At 41.2% G+C, this 16,203-nt stretch overlaps 1 protein-coding gene across 1 annotated transcript in view; it reads right to left on the minus strand.

Moving 5' to 3' along the window:
* The window catches only part of PXDNL (peroxidasin like), a 306,963-nt gene that overhangs the window by 121,160 nt on the left and 169,600 nt on the right, over positions 1-16,203 (minus strand). The gene's annotated exons all lie outside the window — the stretch shown is intronic.

Here is a 16,203-nt window from a genome sequence, read left to right on the forward strand (position 1 = left end):
AGAACGCCTGCTGAACTTATTATACTGTTTAATGAAACTCATTTAATTTAATGTTTGCTTGCATAATAATTTGGGCTAAACATCAGAAAAAGGATGTGTAACAAGTGGCCAAACACAGTAACATTCGCATTAAGGACAAAGAATCAGTGAAAAGAGAGTTCTTACTTTGTACAGTAACTGAAGTTCTTCAAGATGTGTGGACCCTATGTATACTCTACTGTGAGTGCATGTGAGCTCCATGAGCCTGAAACTGGAAGCGCATTGCTAGCAGTGCCTGTAAGTCTGCTTCTGCACCCTTTTCCTCCTCGTGCTCCGAGCCAAAGGCCTAAGGGCAGTGTGGACCACCTATCTCCAGTTCCTTCCCTACCATGAATCATATGTTAGGATCTGAAGCAGGGCAGGTAGTGGAATACAGATAGGGACCATGCATCTCAAAGAACTCATGTTGCTGTATAAGGTAAGTAACTTCTCTCTTCTTCGAGTGCTAGTCCCTATGTGTATTCCATTGTGGGTGATTGCCAAGCAGTGCTTATTGAGGAGAAGGTTTTGAGGACCTCTGTGATACTTCTGAAAGGAGTACGACTGTACTGAGAGACATCATCCTCAGAAGCATCCACTAAGGCACAATGTCTTGATAAGACATTCACTGAACCCCACGTAGCTGCTTTACAGATTTAAACAATAGGAATGTCTTGAAAGAAGGCTACAGAGGTGGTCTGGGCTCCAGTAGAGTGACCTCTCAGACCTCGTGGTGCAGGGGTGTTTGTCACCTTCTAACACAGCAGAATCCACCCGGAAGGTCTTTGTGAGGAGACTGTTTCCACTCTCATCCATTCTGTGAATGATATAAGCAGTGCAGGTGATTTTCTAAATGGTCTTGTTCTTTGTAGGTAGAACGCCCCAGCTCGATGGATGTCTGTGGAGTGAGGCCACCTGTTTTCACTAGCAGTATGTGGTTTTTGGAAGAATGGCGGTAGGTGGATTCTCCAATTTAGATGGAAATCCAAGATCAGTTTAGGTGTAAATTTAGGATGTAGCCTCAGGGCATTCTTATCCTTGTGAAAGACTGTATATGGCAGATCTGCCCTGAGGGCTCTCAGTTCACCACCCTTATAGCTAAGGTGAAGGCAATTAGAAAGGTGACTTTCATGGATATAAGGGATAAGGACCAAGAAGCCAAGGGTTCAAATGGAGGTCTTGTCAGTGCTAAGAGGACAAAATTCAGGTCTCACATCAGAGTGCACCTACTCACAAGAGGAAAGGTTCTAACCAGGCCTTTCAAAAAAGTACTGTTACAGGATGGATGAAGATAGAGTAGTTATCAGAACATAAGTACGTCCATACTGGGTCAGACCAAAGGTCCATCTAGCCCAGTATCCTGTCTTCCAACAGTGGCCAATGCCAGGTTCCAAGGCCAATTCCCAGAGGGAATGAACAGAACTGGTAATCCTCAAGTGAGCCATCCCCTGTTAGTGACAGGCGCTGATAGCTACCAAATGAACCTGTAGTGAACTAAGTGAGACACTGTTGGTATTTAAGGAGAGAAGATATTCTAAAAAAGTCAGCATGTCAGAGTCTTCTGGGGTTATCTGATAACTGATAAATATTTCCACTTGGCTATGTACTATTTTCTAGTGGACTCTTTTGTACTATTGTTAAATGTGACCTGAACTATCCCAAGCATGCATTTTCTAAGTTTGATACCGTGGGTGCAGAAGCAGACTTAAAGACACTGCTAGCAATACTAAATAGGGAAATATGGATGACTTGCTCCAGGTAAGCTGCTACTACTCATAGCATGAAGGGTACCTACAAGTATACTGTTGCAAGGCCAAAGGAGAGTACCCTATATTGGTAGTGGTGCCTGTCCATGAAGAACCTCAGGAACCTTCTGTGTGAGGGGTGGAGGTCTATGTGGAGTAGGCATCCTTCATCTCAAAAGCTGAGAACCAGTTGTCTCTGTTCAGTGACGAAATTATTGATGCCAGTGTGACCATCCTAAACCTCAGCTATCAGATAAAGACATGGAGTTGTCTGAGGTCTAAGATAGCTCTCCATCCTCCCTTTCTTTTTTGATGAGAAATTTTCAGTAAAATGTTGCAAAGGACCTGCTCTATGGATACCTGAAGAAGGAGGAAGTTCACCTCTTCAATTATCATCCTCTCCTGAGAGTGGTCCCTCAAGAGGGACAGGGAAGAGTTTTTTTGAAGGAGGAAGGAAGAGGAATACTATAGTACAGCTGGAGTGTATGATGTACGATGGGTTCCAAAGAGGATGGAGTTAGGCTGTTGTTCTCAGTGGTGGCAGATGACAGAACAAGGAGTAATGGTCTCAAGTTGCAGTGGGGGAGGTCTAGGTTGGCTATTAGAACAATCTATTTCACTAGGTGGGTGGTGAAGCACTGGAATGGGTTACCTAGGGAGGTGGTGGAATCTCCACCCCTAGAGATTTTTAAGACCCGGCTTGACAAAGCCCTGGCTGGGATGATTTAGTTGGGGTTGGTCCTGCTTTGAGCAGGGGGTTGGACTAGATGACCTCCTGAGGTCTCTTCCGACCCTAATCTTCTATGATTCTAGGTCAACAATCCAGCTGTTATCACCCACCAAGTTTGGGCAAAATGGGCCAGTCGAGTCCCAAATTGGGTCTTGGGGCTCATGATTGATGAATGCGGCATTTGGACTGGTTTGCAGCTCTTGAAAGTACCATCAAAAATATTTCTTAGTGGGAGGTTGAGGTTGGAAGAAGGGGAAGCATTGTGTGTGCCCTGCTCCAGTTTTTCTCGCTTCCATGGGGGTTCATATGCCCTTTGGTGGTAAAAGGGTTGAGGCACTGACTGAGGCTTGTATGACTGAGGTCTGTGGTACTTCCTCCTTGGTGCTAGAATGCAGATCCTCAGTTATCAGAGAGTTGCCCTTGAATTCCCCAGTCAGTGTACAGATTCATCTGTTTTCTTCCTGAACATGTTGTTCCCTTCAAAAGACACATCCTCCACTGTAGATTATACTTCCCTGGAGAATCCTGAGGAATGAAGACAGGATGCTCAATGCATGACAATAGCCATTGCCCTCGAAGCAACAGCTGTTTCTGCTGCATCAACAGAGGCTTGGAGGGATGATCTGGTGGTCAATTTACCCTCCTCAATCGGAGCCAGGAATGTGATCTGCGCTCTTGTGGGTGTTTGTCCATCTATTCCACTAACTTAGAGCAATTTAAAAAAATTGTATTTTGAGGTTAATGCTTGGCAATTGGCTATATGAAAAGGCTGACTGAAGTGAAAACTTTCCTGCCCAATAGGTCTAGATGTTTAGCATCCTTATCTAACACAGTGGATCTTGTAAAATAAAAATTCTGCTATCTTGGCTGGCATGTAGTATTTCTTTTCAGTCCTCGTAGAGGCACAAATGGCTGGTGTATGCCAGATGACCTTAGCAAGCTCCATTAATTAAAGGGCAGCATAAATCTCCTAGGCCTTTCACTATTTAGAATGTCCAAGGACTTGTGAGGAATGTCTTGTACCTCCTTCAGAGAAATCTGGAGAGTATCAGCAACCTTCCTTAATAGGTCCTGGAACTGCCTGTAATCATCAAGCAGAGAAGATGAGGTTGGTGCAACCACCTCATCTGGGGATAATGATGTTGTTGTCAAGGCTGGCAATATTGTTGGATCTGATTCTTCCTCCTTGTCCTTGGACATTTGAGGAACCCTGGGTTCCTCTCCAAGAAGTGAGGGATGTTGTGCTCCCAAAGGGAACATAGAGACTTGGAGTATTGTGTGTATGGATCCCATGGTCCCCGGTAAGAGGGATCAAACGTTGGCTGAGTGCCAAGATCTACCTGACTTCCCTGGAGAGAGGAGCCTTCAGGGTTTTCACATTGGTTCATTCTCTTGCTACAGCTGCCTTTACCATTTGCTAGACACAGGCAAACACCTAGTGATGTTTCTTCCATCAGCACTGAATAATACAAAGACCTCTAATTTCATTTTATGATTATAAAAACAAGTTTAAGGAAAGAATACTAAAATTCAAACTTTACAATTGGACTTTTTGTACCAGATTTTTGGTCTCCTAGTTTACTCTGCTATTTTTAAAATCATACTTTAATAGGAAAAATCCACAATCCACAGTTGTCATGGCAGCCTTTTTCAGGTTTCTGTTTGACTCTATTTAAATCTCTTTAGCAATACACAGTTCCGCTTTCACTGGCAATAACCAGTGTACAGGGCTCCAAGCAGTGGAAAATTTCCAGAGAGGAGGTTGCAGTAGCACTTGGTAGCCACTGCATCCCAAAAAGTGGGTGGCACTGGCTGTTGCCCTAAACAGAGTGATGGGAAGCAAGGGGTGGGGGGTGGGGGAGAAGGATGAAGGTGGCATAGGCAGATCTCAGCCTTTTTTTCATCTGCTGTGTTACTCCATGTGGAGTTTTTGCAACTCAGGCAGTGCAGACCTAAAACAGAAACCAGAGCACCTGTGGATTTTGCAAACTCTCTGCGCCCTCAAAAAAAAAAACCACATATTTCCACCAAAGATTTCTGGAGGTTTGATTTTAGAAATATGGACGCCTTATGGTTACAGCGCCCCCAACAGACACTACAACTGCCTTTCTCCCAGGTAAATCCTATACTAGGGTGGTGCTGGAAACAGTGCCTGCCCTCCTGCAAGGGTAAATCCTCCACAGAGAGCCTGGTTAGGGTGCAATGCAATTTGCATCTTTACTCCAGCAGGGTCCCTAGTCCCTTAACTGAACAGAAGCTCTCCTAATGTGTTTTAATACAGCTAAATGTAAATGTATACAGCTGGGAATATAGGCCACACTTACAGAATGGAGGACTCTCTCCCGGGAAGTAGTGACTCTGAAAAAAAAGATATGGGGTCTTGGTGGATAGTCAACTGAACATGAGCTCCCAAGTTGATGCTGTGGCCAAAAGAGTGAATGAGATCCTGAGATGCATAAACAGGGGAATGTTGAGTAGGAGTAGAGAGGTTATTTTACCCCTATATTTGGCATTGGTGTGACCACTGCTGGAGTACTGTGTTCAATTCTGGTGCCCACAATTCAAGAAGTATGGTGATAAATTGGAGAGGATATGGAGAAGAGCCGTATGAATGATTACAGATTTAGAAAATACGCTTTATAGTGTTAGACTCTGAGCTCAATCTATTTATCTTAACATAGATTAAATTAAATTAAATTAAATAATGGAGATATCCCATCTCCTAGAACTGGAAGGGACCTTGAAAGGTCATTGATTCCAGCCCCCTGCCTTCACTAACAGGACCAAGTACTGATTTTGCCCCAGATCCCCAAGTGGCCCCCTCAAGGATTGAACTCACAACCCTGGGTTTAGCAGGCCAATGCTCAAACCACTGAGCTATCCTTCCCCCCCGATGGTACAGGGTGACTTGATTATAGTCTAAGTATTTACATGGAGAACAAATATTTGATAATGTGCTCTTCGGTCTAGCAGAGAATGGTATAACATGATTCGGTGACTGGAAGTTGAAGCTAGACAAATTCAGACAGGAAATAAGGTGTCAGTTTTTAACAGTGACAGTAATGAACTATTGGAACAATTGATCATGGGTAGTGGTGGATTCTCCATCATTGATCATGGGTAGTGGTGGATTCTCCATCATTGACCATTTTCAAATCAAGACTGGAGGTTGTTTTCTAAAAGATCTTCTCTAGGAATTATATCTCTGGCCTGTGTTATACAGGAAGTCAGACTAGATCACAATAGTCCGTTCTTGCCTTGGAAACTATGAATAATTTACATAGACATACACAATCACAGGTTGCATATTTCTAACATTTGCCCTATACCATGTCAAGAAACTGTCCACATAAGTAAATGTATTTGAAGCTCTCAGACTGGGTCATCGCAAATCAAAATGGTCCAGCTGACATTGTTACACATTTCTGGTACCTGCAATCATGTTTCTGAATTACAGTAAGATGCTCTAAGGCAGGAAGAGTTATCTTTTACCCTCAGAAAAGTTATTCAATACATCAAAAGCAAACTGCCCTTCTTCTAAACCAACACTCTGACCTGATGACATGCTTTCTTTGGTGGTTGAACAAATAAGAGCTCGTGCACTTGATCTCCTCAACAATGATAAACTGTGTTACTCCAGAAAGAAAACCTAGCCAGAAAAGATATATATTCCCAAGCCATTATACATAGCTGCATGCAAAAGATGAAACAAATTATTCTTAAGTACATTTTGTTTACAGTAGAAAATAAATGCTTTTTGAACTTTTAGGTGCTTTTTTTATTCATTAACAGAGGAAATGGGTTAAGTCCCAGTACATCAGGTTCTGAATCAAGAGCATACTCTGCCTGTGGTAGATTTTGAGTTCTGCTGCATATTATTGTTTGGCTGGAGCCCACTATGAATCCCACCTGTAAATCCTGCTCCATGAAACTTTTGATTGCCACCTGGGGATTTCTACCTCTCAGAGAACTAGACACAGCTTTGATCACAGCTGCCAGTACACTAACATTGTTTTCTCTAAGCCTGTAACTACCATTTTATGTTATAATTCATTTCTGGACTTCAGCCACATAGAGCTTCAAGGAGAACTGTCAGCCACTAATAGGCTAGCTTACAGAAATTGAAGGAGAAAACAGAATTATTTTTCCCACTAAGTAAGTGTGCAGCTGTTTAAAATCATTGGCTTCTAAGCAAGTTGCATACATCATAGACAAACAGAAAACTTGCAGGAGTGTGGAAATACCAGCGTTAAGGTTTAAAGGACAAACAGACTTTTAAAATTGTGTTTCTGGAGGCAAAATATAGGAAAATTTAGGGACACATCAAATCAGTTGCGGGGGCTGACGGTGGAATTCAGAACACACATGCACACTCTGCACAGGTCTTAAATTCTATATTCCAAAATATACTTGTGCAAACGTCCAGTATACTCCTCTACAAATTTAAACCTGCTGCTACTATTATGCTTATCGGTCATATTTATTATAGTAGTGCTTAGGGGCAAGCCAAGAATGGAGCCCCATTATGTTAGGCACCACACAAACATATAATGAGAGAGAGTCCCTGCCCTGAAGAGCTTGTACCCTATATAGGAAAGACAGGCAAAGGGAAGGGAAAGGGAAAGAACAAAAGCAGAGTGAACAGTGCAATGGATGCAAATGTCATACTAGAGGTATGAGTATGTCCCTCTTGTTTTATTCTTGGAATCCTTTCAGGGGGGTTATGTTAGGAGGAGATTTAGCTACATGGAAATACAAAGGAAAGAAGGGGGAAGGAGGAGTTAGAGAGAGGAAGGAATGAGCAGTAGAGGGTTGGAGCAAACAGACAATCAGCACAGGGGAGAGAATGTCCACAGCAACAACTGTAGAAAGCACTGTGATGACATCATTTGTGTCCATCGGTCCCTGCTTGAACTGCTTTCTGCAGCTGCTCTGCCAGATCAATCTCTTGCTGGCTCCTCCTTGCTGGCTCCTTTCCAAGGGCCCAATGGCTATGGGAAATGGGGCACCCATGGGTCCCAGCACTTCTGGAGGGAGTGGTCGCCCCAACACAGTTCTGGGTCTGAGGGCTCTCAATCGTGAGGGGAATGGTGGCCCCAGCTGACCACCCATTTTACCCTATTTACTCCCAGAGCAACAGCATCTGCTTGAAAGATTTTCTGCATGTTGTGCTGGCTTCAGTCCCTGGCTGGCTTCTCCCTGCTTTTATCATCTGTTCTCCTTTTTGAGGCCTACTTCCCAATTATAAACCTTACAACTGCTTCCTTTGAAGCCAGTGACATCACACTCAATTTTCTACATTAACAGTTTTACTACTTAGCAGGATGCTACAGGTTGCCAACACACTGAGCAGTACCTGAACCTTGATCAACTGATGCAAATTTTCCAGACTCAATTGCCTGTTAAGCCTCCACCCAGATTTAGGCATTTCTGCCAAAGTGAATTCCCAATAGCCAGACGAAGTTAGGCATGGTTTAGAAATGAAGGTATTTATTTAATTAAAGTATTTTCAATGTAGTGTAGGTTTTGTATAAGTGATAGACAAGGCTCAAAATTTCTGAAGCTTATTAAAAGATTTTTGCTCTTGCAATCAGTCAATAGATCTTTTGTGAACAGGTTAAGCAGTTCATGCTTTTTTCCCCCCAAGGTTGGTAGTACTGCAAGTATACAGGGGGCTCAATCCTGAAATGTCCCAAATGCCACCTGCAAGGTCCTGAGTGACCTCAGTCCCCAGGAAAGTCAATGGGTCTGAAAGGTCAAATTCTCTGAAATGCATTTAAGTGATACAAAATGACCTTGAAATGGCTAAAATTGCTAGATGAGAATTACCCTTGTGAAGGGGAACTCTCCACTTGTGTACAGATGGCAGAGGTGATGGTGCTGCCTCTTATGCCAGCTGTCATCCCCCTCCTCCTAGTATAAGGAGATGGAGGCAGGAGGTTCTGGGGTATTCTAAGGACAGGACATGGATGGGTCAGGGTGGGGAGGAAGTGTTGTGCAGCAGAACTGTAATCTGTTCTAGGACTGTGTGGCTCTGAATCAAGGAGCCACAACCAGCTCCCAAAGGCCACCACTCTCTACCATGTCCAAGCACGACTCAGATATAGTGGAAAATTGGAGCCAAAGACTTCAGCACTTTATAGGATGTGGTCCAGTATTTCTACCCTATAGAAGCCAGTTTCAGTAGCAGCAAATGTGTAATGCAACTGAGCACAGAGGAGGCTCCATCGCTGTATATACACCCTCCTTTCATAAAAATAAACATGAAAAAAATGGAGAATACCCACACGCCAGTAATTCAAATCAAGATGCATGTTTTGTTCAAATTTCATGAAGAAATGAGAGGGGCAAGTGAGGGCAGTACAAGGTTCTTTGATTTTTAAAGTGTAAGTTTAAATTCCCCTTAATAATAAGCTTAACATCTATTAGGCCACTGGGCAGACAAATTGGTGTTCAAGTGTTACTCTCTGTGAGTTTGTTGGCTCCCTGCCCTCCCTGACAAGATAAATGCATTATGTCTAAATACTCTCTCTCCATAATATATTATAGCAGGTGCTTAGAGACATCTGCTACAGTTAATGTTGCAAAAGGCTTTCTATCATAACCCTCCTGATTTCACATGTTCATAGCTGTCTGAAATGCTCATCTTTTCAGCTGAAGCTTTTCATGCTATATCTGTTCTCTTGATTTTGTTTTATTATTATTTATTTGTATTGCAGTAGCTCAAGGCCCTCAACAAGACTGATGCCTCATTTTGCTAGGCCCTCTAGATACCCATAGTGAAAGACAGTTCTTGCCCTTCCACAGAGCTTAATTTCTAAACAGATAAGACAGATATAGGGTGGAACAGGAAACAGAGCTAACAGAGAGCTGAAGTGACTAGCCCAAGGAAACACATCAGGTTGGTGGGAGCACTAGGATGAGAACTCCTCCTAACTCCCAGTCTTATCCCAATTTTCATTTTGTTTTTAAAAATTGTACATGAGGGAAGAATAATGCACATTTCCCATGTTAAAAATATCCTAATCACACTTTATAGATGTAAATATAATATAATTTCTGTCATCAATAAACATTCACATCACAAAACACCCACTGTGTATGCGTATCCATAGGATTCATCTTCTATCGACAATCACAAGCAACCATCTTCCAAATCCATTGTGTTGCCTTTGAACTTGAACCAGCTTGGTGCTTGAATATTACAAATGAAGCGTCCTAAGCAGGTATCTGATGGGCTTTTTCTGCTCAGGGACTATCATGGTACTTGTCCAGGCAGAAAAGATTTAGAAGCAAGAGGTTATGAAATTCCCAAACCATAGCAAGGGCACTGGCTTTCTGCCTATCCCTCTAAAGTGTGGTGTTGTCAGACTATAAACAAAATGTAGTTAAGAATGATTTGTTTCAGTTTTTGCATGCAGGTATGTATATTGGCTTGGGAATATACATCTCCTCTGGCTAGGTTTTCTTTCTGGAGTAACACAGTTTATCATTGTTGAGGAGATCAAGTGCACGAGCTCTTATCTGTTCAACCACCAAAGAAAGCATGTCATCAGGTTACTGTGCTCACGACCACTGCCCTCACTACCTAAGGTGTGGGAAAAACACTGTATTCTATTTTATTAATTGAGAACTAGTATATGATTACATCATTAAGGATTGTATTCAAATGTTTATGCTTATCTTAAGTTTTTATAAGGCACCTATTGCCTCTGGGGCAGAGTTAAACTTGCACATGCAATGTTTAATTTTTGCAAGTTCTGACCACTGAATGCTCAAGACTGTGAGCAAGCAAACACTTGTGCACATAATTAACTTTACACAAGTGAACAGTTCCACAGAACTCTCCGTTCTAATGACTTGAACTCAATGAAACAACTCATTTGCATAAGGCTAAGCAAAAGTCAAGTGTCCAGGATGCAGCCCTACCTTTAAACCCTGAAGATTGCATTAATACAGTTTTGCATGTGATATGATCTAGTGTAAAGAAAATGTCTGATTTACACAGTCTGTTCTAAATACACATTGTACACAGTTTCAGATTCCACAGTGTGTACGTAGGTGCATATATGTGGGGCAATATGCTAGGGACACTTACAAAAAAAATCTATGAAAAATTCTAGACACTGAAAAATAGTACACAACTGCTTTTAAATTAAAAAGTATTTTTCTTTACACTGAGGGCTGCAGGCGTTTGTAAACACTTAAAAGACAGCAAGCATGTAGTCCAGGTTCTCAAAATATTAAGCCACAGGGAAATCTAACTTATTCACAATAATAGTAAACTTGTTATTTCTGAAACAGTGATGAAAATCATTGCTGGATTACTATTCTGTAACATACTGCTAATTAAAAAAGGATGTTGTTTCATATGTTATTGTGCACCATACATACATTTTGACTTACATTTTTGTTTTAATTATTAATATTTATTTTTTAAAGTCATGGTTTCCTATAAGTTGTACATCTTCAAATTAACAACATAGAGAGATGTAAAATTAATTACAGCTCTTAACGCTAGATTATGGATCTCAGTAGGTTGTCAAGAATATATAAGAGCAAACAGAGAAAGTAATTTTTGTTGTGTGTTTAGTTGGTTGGGGGGGGGAGAGTGTGCCGGGTTGTTATTTTCCTTTCTTTTGATCACTTTCTGAATTCAGAGGTAACCTAATGTTGCTTTTGATTAGCGTTCACTGTAACAGATTGTTTGTGGTTACTCTAGTTGCTTTCTTAATTTATCTCTGCATAATGGGAAACATTTCCTTGATTAAGAAACTGCTAAAAGTTACTGAATTGTTTTCCCAAGCATTTCTTCTATGACTACAGGTACATTCTATCCTAATAAAGGGCACATAGCTTAATTTGTATGTCATCTGCATGAGTCACTTCAGTGTGAAACAGTACATCGCAATAGAAATTAATAGAATACATGGTACTTCTATAGCACCTTTCAACTGAAGATCTCAACATACTGCTCAAATATTAGTTACCTCTCTTATAGGTGAAAGAGCTTAAGTCTTATTATAGTGATTTTACCTATAGGAAAATGGAGTATCTGAGATTTACATGATTTACTTTAATACTGCAAATCAGGAGCCCTGGATTCCCAACCCCCTGCTCTAACCACAATAGAAACTATAGTTTCTATGCTGTTTTTTCCCCCTTTATTTTACTGAGCCGACTCAGTTGTCCTGGTTTACATGGACAAAAAACCAAAAACTAGTGTTTCTGGAAAGAAAGTCTCTGGATAAAAGGCAGTGAATGTTTCAAAAAAGTGTGTGTGTGTGTGTGTGTGTGTGTGTGTGTGTGTGTGTGTGTGTGTGTGTGTGTGTGTGTGTGTGAAGTATATATTTGAGTGTATCCCTCTCCCTTCCCTCATATGTCACTGGTCAGACCACAAACTCTTCAGCACAAGATTAGTATCTTCTTAGGTGTTTCTAGAGCGCCTAACTCAGTTGGGCCTCGATCCTATGGGTGCTACTAGAGTTTAATCATAGCATAATACTACTAATAATGTAATTTATTATATTCAGATATTAACAGTGTTACAATAGGGCTCACTGAAATACTGGTATCTGAGTTTTACAATGATAGCAGATGATACTCCCCCACTCACACACACACACACCTTCTGTGACCCAGAAGGGTTTGTGACTCTTTCTTAGAGACTTTAATATCCTTCCCTCATTTCTTCCCTGTAACATCCTATGGGGGCCAACCGTTCCTTCTTTAGTTAATCAACACCACTGCCAGGTTGTCCAGAAGGTGACTAGAGAGTGAGGGAAGGTGCATGTATGGCTTCCTTGGTTAGTGAGGAAAAAATGGCTTCAGTCTGGGTTGCAGTCTAAGCTTTCTATATACAAGTCTGTAGTCAGGAAGGGTGGAGGGAGAGAAGGGAAAGAAAACCTCCTCCTCACTTCACAGATTACTGCCAAGGTGTTTGGCTGTGGGGAGAATGGTGGCTGTCCCTTAGAACGTAGGTATTATCCCTTCAGTATAGAGCTAACCTTAGTTCAGCTGAAGAATGGCTACACTGCAATCACAGGTGTGATTAAAGCTAGGGTGGGTATGCCTACATGAGCTGAAAGTGAGCTAGTGTGGCTAAAAATAGCAGTGAAGAAGCAGTGGTACTTAGCCTGGGTCTCACAACCACTGTGTCTTCACTACTATTTTTAGTTGTGCTAGCTAAAGTAAAGCTAGCACGCAGATGCCTACATGAGCTGCACTCACACCTCCAACTGTATTCTAGTCAGACCCTAAGAGGGCACCATTTGGTCCAAAAATGTTTACTTTTAATAATTAAAATTTTCTTTAGCTGTTAATCTACTACTACAGCAGAATGGAAACTTATTTACAGTCAGCTGTGTTAATGTTCTGCACTGTTAGTATCGCAAACAAAGTCACTTTTTAGGAAAATGCATTTGTTAAAAATATTATTAAATACATTTCAAAGTTCGTTCATGATGGGGGGAATTTTTACATTATGGATTTTCAGATGGCTGGACTGGGCAAAATAGATGCAGCTCTCTTTTAAAGATCAACTACAGTACATACCTCATAAATGGACAATATATTTTTCCATTAAAAAAAGATCAAACCCAAGGCATTCCATTCCCAATTTGATTTAACTACTCACACACTGGTCTATGCCAATGTTGTTTGGATCTTATTCTCACTTACCCATGTTCAGTTTTGATTAACATTCTTTATTTCCAACTCTATTTACAAATTGTGTTTTGACTGGAGATTGGTATTAGATATATAATGTTTCCAGTGGCTTCAGAGAAATCTGCAGCAGGAAAAAAGAGCTCTCAAAAGCTAAAAACATGTCTGAGAGCTTTGCAAAATTCGACTCACCCATTCATTCTGGGCAAGTAATTTTTTTTTTTTTGACAGGCATGTAAAATATCATCATTTATTTTTCTACTGTCACCAATCAAGGGCAGGCAAGCAGGTTTTGTACAAATATAGGAAAATGTTCATGGCAGTTATTCAAGCCAGCTGGATGTGGATAAATAAATATCTTAGAGATGAAAATTAAAAGTAAACGTCTACATAATGGGCACAAGCTTTTGGCGACAACAGAGCATTTTAAAGCAAAACTATTACTGGAGAGTAATTAATTTGTTTTTCTCCAAGTTAAACTAAACAAACAAAACCCAAACATATTTTGTACAACAACTTTTTATAGTTTTAATGATTCCACTTCCTGCCTGCACTATAGCTCATAAGAAAGAGAGAATATGGATTGCAAAACTCTGATGTTCTTCCACCCACCTGTCATTTCAAAGCTTATTCCCTTTTGCATTTTGCCTTTCTTTTCATCCTCCAATTAATGCTGAATCATCAAAACCCCTCGTGTACCACTCTCTGCCACTAACAAAACTGGGAAAAGCAGCGCAAGCTTCCTTGTGACACCCAACCCCATTGCAGTAGTTTAAATGTCTCTTCATCAGATCATGATTATTTTGGGCTCTGTCATCCAAGTTCACATCCTGAGCCAAATGCTCCTGTAAACAAATGTTCTCTCAGCTACCTTGAGATGTGGAATAGATCAGCAGCCTAGCTGGGAGAAGGGCAGCGGAGTCTGTGTCTTCCCCTCCTGTAAAGATTAACAGATAGGTCCATCCCAGTTTTTATAGCTCCCAGTCTGCCCTAAACTTTCTTCTAAGTGTACATTTTGAAAGGTCATCCCTCCTCCTGCCATTATGAAAAAGGACATAGGGGAATACAATGGACATTTTTCAGGAGCTGATCTCAGATGCCCCTGGGTGATGACAACTGGACACTGCTGAGTGAATTCATGTACCATTCCTGACTTGAGCAGGATTCAGATAGCTGTGAGAAGGGGCACGGAATGAGCAATGTAGCACTAAAAATGTGTTTTGACTGTGTTTTGATGACATCATAACCTCAATGGAATGCTGAAGGACATCTGCCAGTCCTTTACTCAAAAGCTCAACTTCCTTTTTAGGAGAGATTTCTTCTGTCAAAATGCCAAACTAGCCTATTTTCTTGACTTTTTTTTTTTTTTAAGCTAAGGATAACTGTAGCAGACCCTATAACATAGAGAACTGTCTGTCGCATAGAGGAAAAGGCCAACATTTTCAAACCTGGGCTCTTAGAATCATAGAATATCAGGGTTGGAAGGGACCTCAGGAGGTCATCTAGTCCAGCCCCCTGCTCAAAACAGGACCAATCCCCAGACTGTTTTTTGGCCCAGATCCCTATATGGCCCCCTCAAGGATTGAACTCACAACCCTGGGTTTAGCAGGCCAATGCTCAAACCACTGAGCTATCCCTCCCCCCCAAATCCAGTCAGCCCTCTGAAAATCAGGCCAATTTTATATTTGGGAGCCTAAACATGGATTTAGGAAGCTGAATTTTAAGCACCCAGGTTTGAACATTTTGGACAGATTTTAATTTTTTTAAATTGTTCCTGAATGAAAGAGAATGTACACACAGACAAATGAAGAAACTCAATTTAATCTGCCAGATTTCTTCACTGTTTGGGGTAGCATCCTCTTGTGAGGTAACAATGACATCTGGAGGGATAGAAAGGCATGACTGGGCAGTTCAGCAGTGTCCTAATGAAAAATTACGATTAGGTTAAAAATAAATAGATAAATTTTGAGCCACTGAACACTCAAATCTAATTATCTGATTTTGTTGTGCCGGACACAAAATTGCAAGGGCGTTGATAAAAAAAAAACAAATCGATGGAGGCAGCTTTCCTGAAGTAAAATTTTCCCAGATACATTGGAGAGAACTGCAAAATACCATGAGGGAGAGATTTTCAAAAATTAGTAAAGGCTTTGGAAGCACAAGTCCCTTTGAAAGTTAATGGGACGTAACTCACCTTATATGAACAACAGTACCCTAACAGTCTGACTGCAGTAGTTCAACCTGCTACTTGATTGTTTCTAAAGAATGTCATGACAAGAGACTCAGGGCCAAATGCTGCCCTGAATTGTGAGGTGGCAGTGGCGGGAGGGGCGGTGTATTAATATGCTATTGTGTACATTATGGTACTATCCAGAAGCCTCAACTATTACACTGGGCATGGTGCAAAACACACAGTGAGAGACAGTCCCTGTTCCAAAAACAGTTTACAATTGGAATTAAGGCAAAATGTGACATGCTAGTGTAACAAACTAGGTTGGATGGAGGAAGGGGAGGGTACTTAGTCTGGAAGGTGTGGCAGGAAGGTGACATGAAGATGCAGGTACTTTGACTATATACACCATTTATAGGACTGGGGGGGGATTTTTCCTCTCTTCAAAAGATATAAATACATAATAGATAGCAATATAATGGTCTACTGGGCACCTGAATAGCCATTATCAGCTGGCAGTTTACTGGAGACATCACAATAGAAGCAGATCCTTCAAAGGGATTTAAAGGAGGGCATGGTTGCTGCTCTACAGATCAGTTCAGTGAGGGTGTTTCATGCATAAGTGATGGCATGGAAGAAGGCATGAAGAAATTTATGGGAGAAGCTGACAAATGAACAACAATGGTTGGCACCAATGGTAGAGTGGTGTGCAGGGGGAATATAATATAAAAGAAAGGATACGCATGATGGTGTTAAATTGTGAAGGGGCTCGATTCATTTAGGCACTTCTGAAAATTTTACTCAAGAACAAGAGGCTTGTAACTATTTGATATGGAGGTAAAGGGGGCCGGATGAGAGGCCTTTGAAAGGGAGAC

Source organism: Chrysemys picta, chromosome 2 (assembly GCF_011386835.1).
Source record: "Chrysemys picta bellii isolate R12L10 chromosome 2, ASM1138683v2, whole genome shotgun sequence".
NCBI classification, from domain to species: domain Eukaryota; kingdom Metazoa; phylum Chordata; order Testudines; family Emydidae; genus Chrysemys; species Chrysemys picta.